We start from the raw sequence: 6,263 nt of genomic DNA on the forward strand, positions 1-6,263 counted from the left end.
CAGTGTGGCAGGAGGGCCTTCCTGGCAGGATTCAGCTGCAATGGGGTCTGGCTTGACGGCCCCCTCCCAGCAACCCCCGGTACTCCCTCCCTCTCAGGTGAGGCTTGGCTCATGTCAGCAGCATTCACGATCCACTGCCCCCCTTTTTTTATTAAACATTTATTTTATTATTTATTACAGAGAAAGAGAGAGAGAGAGAGGTCTTCCATCCCGTGGTTCACTCCCCAAATGGCTTAAACAGCCACAGCTAAGATGATGCAAAGCCAGGAGCATCTTCTGGGTCTCGCATGTAGGTGCAGGGGCCCAAGGACTTGGGCCATCCTCCATTGCTTCTCAGGTACATTAGCAGGGGGCTGGATCAGAAGTGGAGAAGCTGGGATTCGAACTGGTGCCTATATGAATGCTGGCGCTGCAGGCCGGGACTTTAACCTGCTGCGCCACAGCGCCGGCCTCCCTAACTGCCTCTTAAACCATGAGGTTCTGTGATGTTGTGATACTGGCCTGCCATTGAGATGATCCCAAGTGCAGGGACAAAACCTTCGGGACAGACTCTGTGCAGGCAAAGTGCTCAATTTTCTGTCTTTGGGATGGAAGTGCCAGGGACCCACAAGAGGCTGTGTGTGTTGCACATTTGTCATGCTTCCCCTGGCCCAAGCCAGGACAATTGAGTTAAAAGTCAGTCTGTGGCTTTGTCTCCAGGAGGATGTGCAATCAGTTTGAATCTTAAAAAAAAAAAAAAAAAAAAATCCGGGCCTGCGCTGTTGGCACACTAGGTTAACACCCTGTCCTGAAGTGCCAGCATCCCATATGGGTGCCAGTTCGAGACCTGGCTGCTCCACTTCCTATCCAGCTCTCTGCTATGGCCTGGGAAAGCAGTAGAAGATGGCTCAAGTCCTTGGGCCCCTGCACCCACATGGGAGACCTGGAAGAAGCTCCTGGCTTCGGATCGGCACAGCGCCGGCCGTGGCGGCCAACTGGGAAGTGAACCAGCGGATGGAAGACACACACTCTCTCTCTGCCTCTCTCTCTGTGTAACTATGCCTTTCAAATAAATAAATAAATCTTATAAAAATCGACTTAAAAGCCCCCAAACTTGAACTTCAGCTTTCCAGTCTCAGGGTGGCTTAGAGACCATGCTGTTTACAAGGTTTCTGAGATTCTAGAGAAGAGCACAATCAAAGAGGAATAAAGTATTGCTTTCCAAGCACACATCTCTAACTTTCAAACTGCCTAAAGTGATTTTATTCAACAGTCCACCTGCCAAAAATCTCCCGACTACATCTGTGTAAAGGGCTGAGACAGTGGTAAATGATATTCCGATTACAGAGCTAGAGGAATTGCAAAAGCTCTGTCAAAGTGTCAGTGACCGCTCACTCCTTATCATAGCTCAACTAACAGGCAGTCTCCCTTTCTGTCTTTGCCATTCCCATTGTTGGGAGGGGGAGATGGGCAGCTTAGTGGAACTGACGAGGGGATGAGTGGGTCCTCCTTAGCCAATCCCATCATGCCCTGCAGCTCCCAGCATGCACAGTGATGTCAGCATCAGCTGAAAGCTTCTTGGAACTCGGGCTCTCAGACCTAACCCCAGACCCCGAGAAGCAGGACCCGTGTTTTAATCCGATCCTCCCGTGAGCTGTGTGCAGAGACATCCGAGAACCACAACTTTCCACCATAGAATCTTCCCACGTGGCAACGGTGCTGTGTCCCTTCCTCAGCAGCAGGGGGTGAGGCTGGTAGAGTGTTGGGTACCACAACTCCATGTCATGGTTGATTGGATCAGGATGGACACGTGACCCAAGCAGGGCCAATCGGAGCCCTTCTCTGGGAATTTAGATTAAGCAACAGGAGAGGAGGAATGGGTGGTTGGGGGGGAGGAGTTGCAAAGGGAGGGAGGACAGATCGGGGAGGGAGACAGGCACAGTCCCTTCTCTGGGAGCTGGTAGGGTAACACGTGCACTTGAGAAAGGGTCATTTTTCACTGGCAACGGGAGCCGGTGGGTAAAGAGAGATTGAAGCAGGTGTGTGGACAGTGGGCAGTGGTGGTGTCTGCGTCCAAGGTCAAGTTGCTGGCAGACTCGGTGTCTGGGGAGGGCCCTCTTCTTGGTTCACAGACTGTATCCTCTCTTGAGTCCTCACAAGGTGGAAGGGGTGAGGGTCTTTAGACAGGCGCTAACCCCACGAGAGTTGTCACAACAAACTCACCTCCCAGGGCCCCGCCTCCGGATGCCACCACCGGGATTTCAGCAGGACGTGGATGTCCAACCCTCAGCAACGCCTTTATGAGCTGGTGCCAGCCCCACCCTGCAGCACAGCTGGGATCCCACCCCTGGGTTCACGAGGCTTCCGCATATCCCGGTAAATAGCCCAGCTGACCATCTCGGCCAAGGCATGTGTTGGCATCCACAGAAACTGACTCTGCATGATCCTCTGTGGCGAGAATGTCTTGGTGGGGCTGTGAGCGTCGGGGTTCAGGGAACTGAGCTGATGAAGCCGTAGCCAGGGCCATGCAGCAGGCATAGGGGGATCCACATGGCCACTGCCACTGCTACTGGCCCAGGAAAAGGGCTGTGCACTGTCCCTCCCTGCAGGGAGTCCCAGTGGCTCAGGCTCCCTTCCGAATCTACTGCCCACAAGTCTGCACACATCAATTTCCCCAGGGAATGCCCGGGTTAGGCCACCATGAAAGAGCAGGTGCTGGACAGTGGAAAACCCGGATATGCATCCTCATCAGAGCCTGGGGCAAGGACTTCCGGGGGGAGCAATGTGTTCATTTATAAGAAAATTTTTTTGACAGGCAGAGTTAGACAGTGAGAGAGACAGATAGAAAGGTCTTCCTTCCATTGGTTCATCCCCCAAATGGCTGCCATGGCCAGCGCGTTGTGCCGATCCAATCTGAAGCCAGGAGCCAGGTGCTTCCTCCTGGTCTTGCATGCGGGTGCAGGGCCCAAGCACTTGGGCCATCCTCCACTACCTTCCCAGGCCGCAGCAGAGAGCTGGACTGGAAGAGGAGCAACTGGGACAGAACCCAGAGTGCCAGCGCCACAGGTGGAGGATTAGCCTAGTGAGCCATGGCGCTGGCCCATTTATAAAAAAAAAAATTTATTATTTATTTTAATTTATTTGAAAGGCAGAGAGAGAGAGTCTTTCCTTTGTTGGTTCACTCCAGATGATCACACAGTCAGGGCAGGGCCAGGAGGAAGCCAGGAGCCAGGAGCCAGGAGCTCAATCCAGTTCTTCCATGCCAGTGGCAGGGACCCAAGTGTGAAACCATCACCTGCTGCCTCCCAGGGTGCCCGTCAGCAGGACGCTGGAATTGGAGCCAGAGCTTGAACCAGGCTCTCAGCTGTGGTACACATTTTAACCCCTCTTCCCAACACCCAGCTACAGGGGAAGTAATTGACCTGGGAGTGATTCCAGACAGAACCTCGTTGAAGGCGAGGCTGAGACAGGATGGGTTATCTAGGTCTGTTGTGGGCAGGGGGCTTGGTGGGGGGCAGGGGCCTTCATGTTCACGGATCCTCCAGGCCACCTCCTCCTCATGCCCCCATGCACTCCTCGTGGCTTTGCATAGGCACTGGGTGGACAAGTCCTGGCACGTGTGGATGCCCTCCTGAGTGATCTCTCTCTGCTGTACAGCAGGCTCAGTGTTCTGGAAGCTTCCACCCTCAGTGAGGCTGAAAGCTCCGGCACACCTAGAGGTCACATCTTTATCTGGTTGAAGGAACGAAGTAGCTGCCCCTGAAATTGGGAGTAATTACCTCATGAGCTCCACGTTGAAACCCTCCTTTATATCTTTACCAGGGCATGAAGTGGGCAACAGAGACCTGCATATTTAGTAATATGCAAGGACAGACTCGCTCACTCTCTGGCTTTATGAATTTCTATGATTTCCAGATTGGAGAAAATGTACGCTTAGCTTGCCAAATACCATTCATCTCTGTAATAAATGAAAAACAGTTTCTGAAATACTTCTGGCTCAATAGGTCATTTTCTTTCTTTCTTTTTAAAGATTTGTTCATTTACTGAAAGTCAGAGTTACAGAGAGAGAGAAAAGAGATCTTCCATTGCTAGTTCACTCCCCAAATGGCCTTAATGACTAGGGCTGGGCCAGGGCTGGGCCAGACTGAAGCCAGGAACCAGGAGCTTCTTCCAAGTCCCCAATGTGGGTGCAAGGGACCAAGCACTTGGGCCATATGCTGCTGCTTTCCCAGGCGCAGTAGCAGGGAGCTGGATCAGAATTGGACCAGCTGGGACTCGAACCAGTGCCCATTTGTGATGCTGGCACTGCAGACGGCGGCTTAATCCACTGTACCACATTGCTGTTCCCACGATAGGTCATTTTCTTAGTTCCTGCGTCATGAGATGTAGTGGGAATGGTCAGTTCCTCATTTATTTGACTGATCTGAGTTTTCCACCCAGCCTGCAAAGGCATCCTTTGCAAGGGGACCTGCTGATTCATTTACAAAATCACCTGGCCCACTTGCCCTGTTTCTGTTCTCTTGGGTGACTCTCTGGCCAAGCTCTGGCCCAGGTAGTTGTATCCCACGGGACTTTTTCGTGCTAGGTTTGATTTGTGGTGTGTGTGGCTGACCCCGCCCCCTCCCCCCATCTAGCTCCATCAGGGCAGGTGCCTCCGGTGTCTCTCCCAGGCGCCACCTGCTGGATGGCTCAGGACGCGCCCCTCTTCGGCGGCTGGCTCCGTGTTGGCTGCCTGCTGTGTGCTGCAGCCCTTGTCTGGCACTTTGCTCATGATCCCGAGTCTCCTGCACGGCTGCCTTTGGCTCGGACACTCTGAGACGCACTGGCGCTAGTTTCCACACCTCCACCAACCCCGGAAAGAGATGCACTAGGGCTGCCACTTGCAGTGACAGCCGCTGTGAGAAAGCGCTGGGTTTGGCCCAAATGGCAGCAGTTATGGTCACAGGGGAGACCCAGCTGTCCTGTGTCTAATTGGACTCCAAGCACCGTGGAGAGGGGAGGGCCTCCCCAGGCCATGCAAACGCCACTTCAGCTCAGTTCCAGAAGTGTCTGATGAGCCCGGCTGCCTCCTGCACTCCTCAAAGGGTCACAGTGAGCTACTTCTCCTCTTGGGTCTGCTCCTAAAGCAGTCTCACTGGAGTTTCACTTAACTGTGGATGTGTTTATTCCTCTTGCTCAGTCATTAGCTCCTTTACGGACCACAGCAGCTCTTGCTCCATGCGGTGCTGCAATAATGTGTGTTTGTTGACTGAATATATGAATGCACTCAAGGTCCGGGCTCTGCAGAACCTACGGGTCCATCGCACCCAGGACTCCCCACAGTCCCCAGGATCCCCTGCCCCTGAGTCCTGGATGCCACCGTTCCAGCTCCTGGGAGGTGTTTTGCAGTTGGGAGGATGCAGTAGGAGCTCACCCACCGCAGCTTTGCCTGCTCCTCAGGCATCGTGCTCCCACATCAGTGCTCCCACACCCAGCCACCAAGGCGCTGGGATGGGAAAACACCATGTTTCTGGAGATCTTCTTTTCTTAGACTGCATCTTCTTCTGAAAACAGGTCCTAAGTTACACCTTTACAAATTGAATCTTAAATTTGAGGGGATGAAATTGTCTCTTTTTTAACCAGAAATATTTTATTGCTTTCACCTTATTACAGAAGCAATGCAGATCGGTCACAGAGAACTCGGCCAGCAGCCGGGGCATTGAGTGCGCACCCTCCCACTGCATGGAGACATAAACTGCAGCAGCTCGGCGGATAACCTTCCCGATCTTTATTCGTGTGTGTGTGTGTGTGTGTGTGTGTGTGTTTTCTTCCTCTGTATAATAAAACTGAGATTCAAATCCTATTTTAAACATGCTACAGGAGCTTGCTATTTAAAGGAATTCTAAAGTGAATCCTTTTGAGACATAAACAATTCCTGGGGGGATTTACTTGTGCTCTTGGCTCAAAGTCCAGGAGATATACATTGTTTATATTTGGGGGTAGGTGATGTCTGACAGTCTTTGCAAATTTCTCTCTCTGTCTCTGCCTCTGTATCCATGCATGCATCCATCCATGCATCCATGCATCCACGCATCCATCCACCCATCATCATTCACCCATCATGTATTTCCTAATTGAATGCTGAGAGATTGACACAAGAAGGCAGGCAGGAAAGCCAGAACCAGGTTGATTGAGTGCCCTCCACAGGGAGCCTCATGCACACAGTGCCACATATTTATGGCGTTCCCCAAGGACTGGATTACATGGCAAAAGATTAACATCCCTCCTGCACAAATTAAAAATGC

This window comes from Oryctolagus cuniculus, chromosome 18, assembly GCF_051225735.1.
Source record: "Oryctolagus cuniculus isolate XC-2025 breed Fujian yellow rabbit chromosome 18, ASM5122573v1, whole genome shotgun sequence".
Lineage (NCBI taxonomy): Eukaryota > Metazoa > Chordata > Mammalia > Lagomorpha > Leporidae > Oryctolagus > Oryctolagus cuniculus.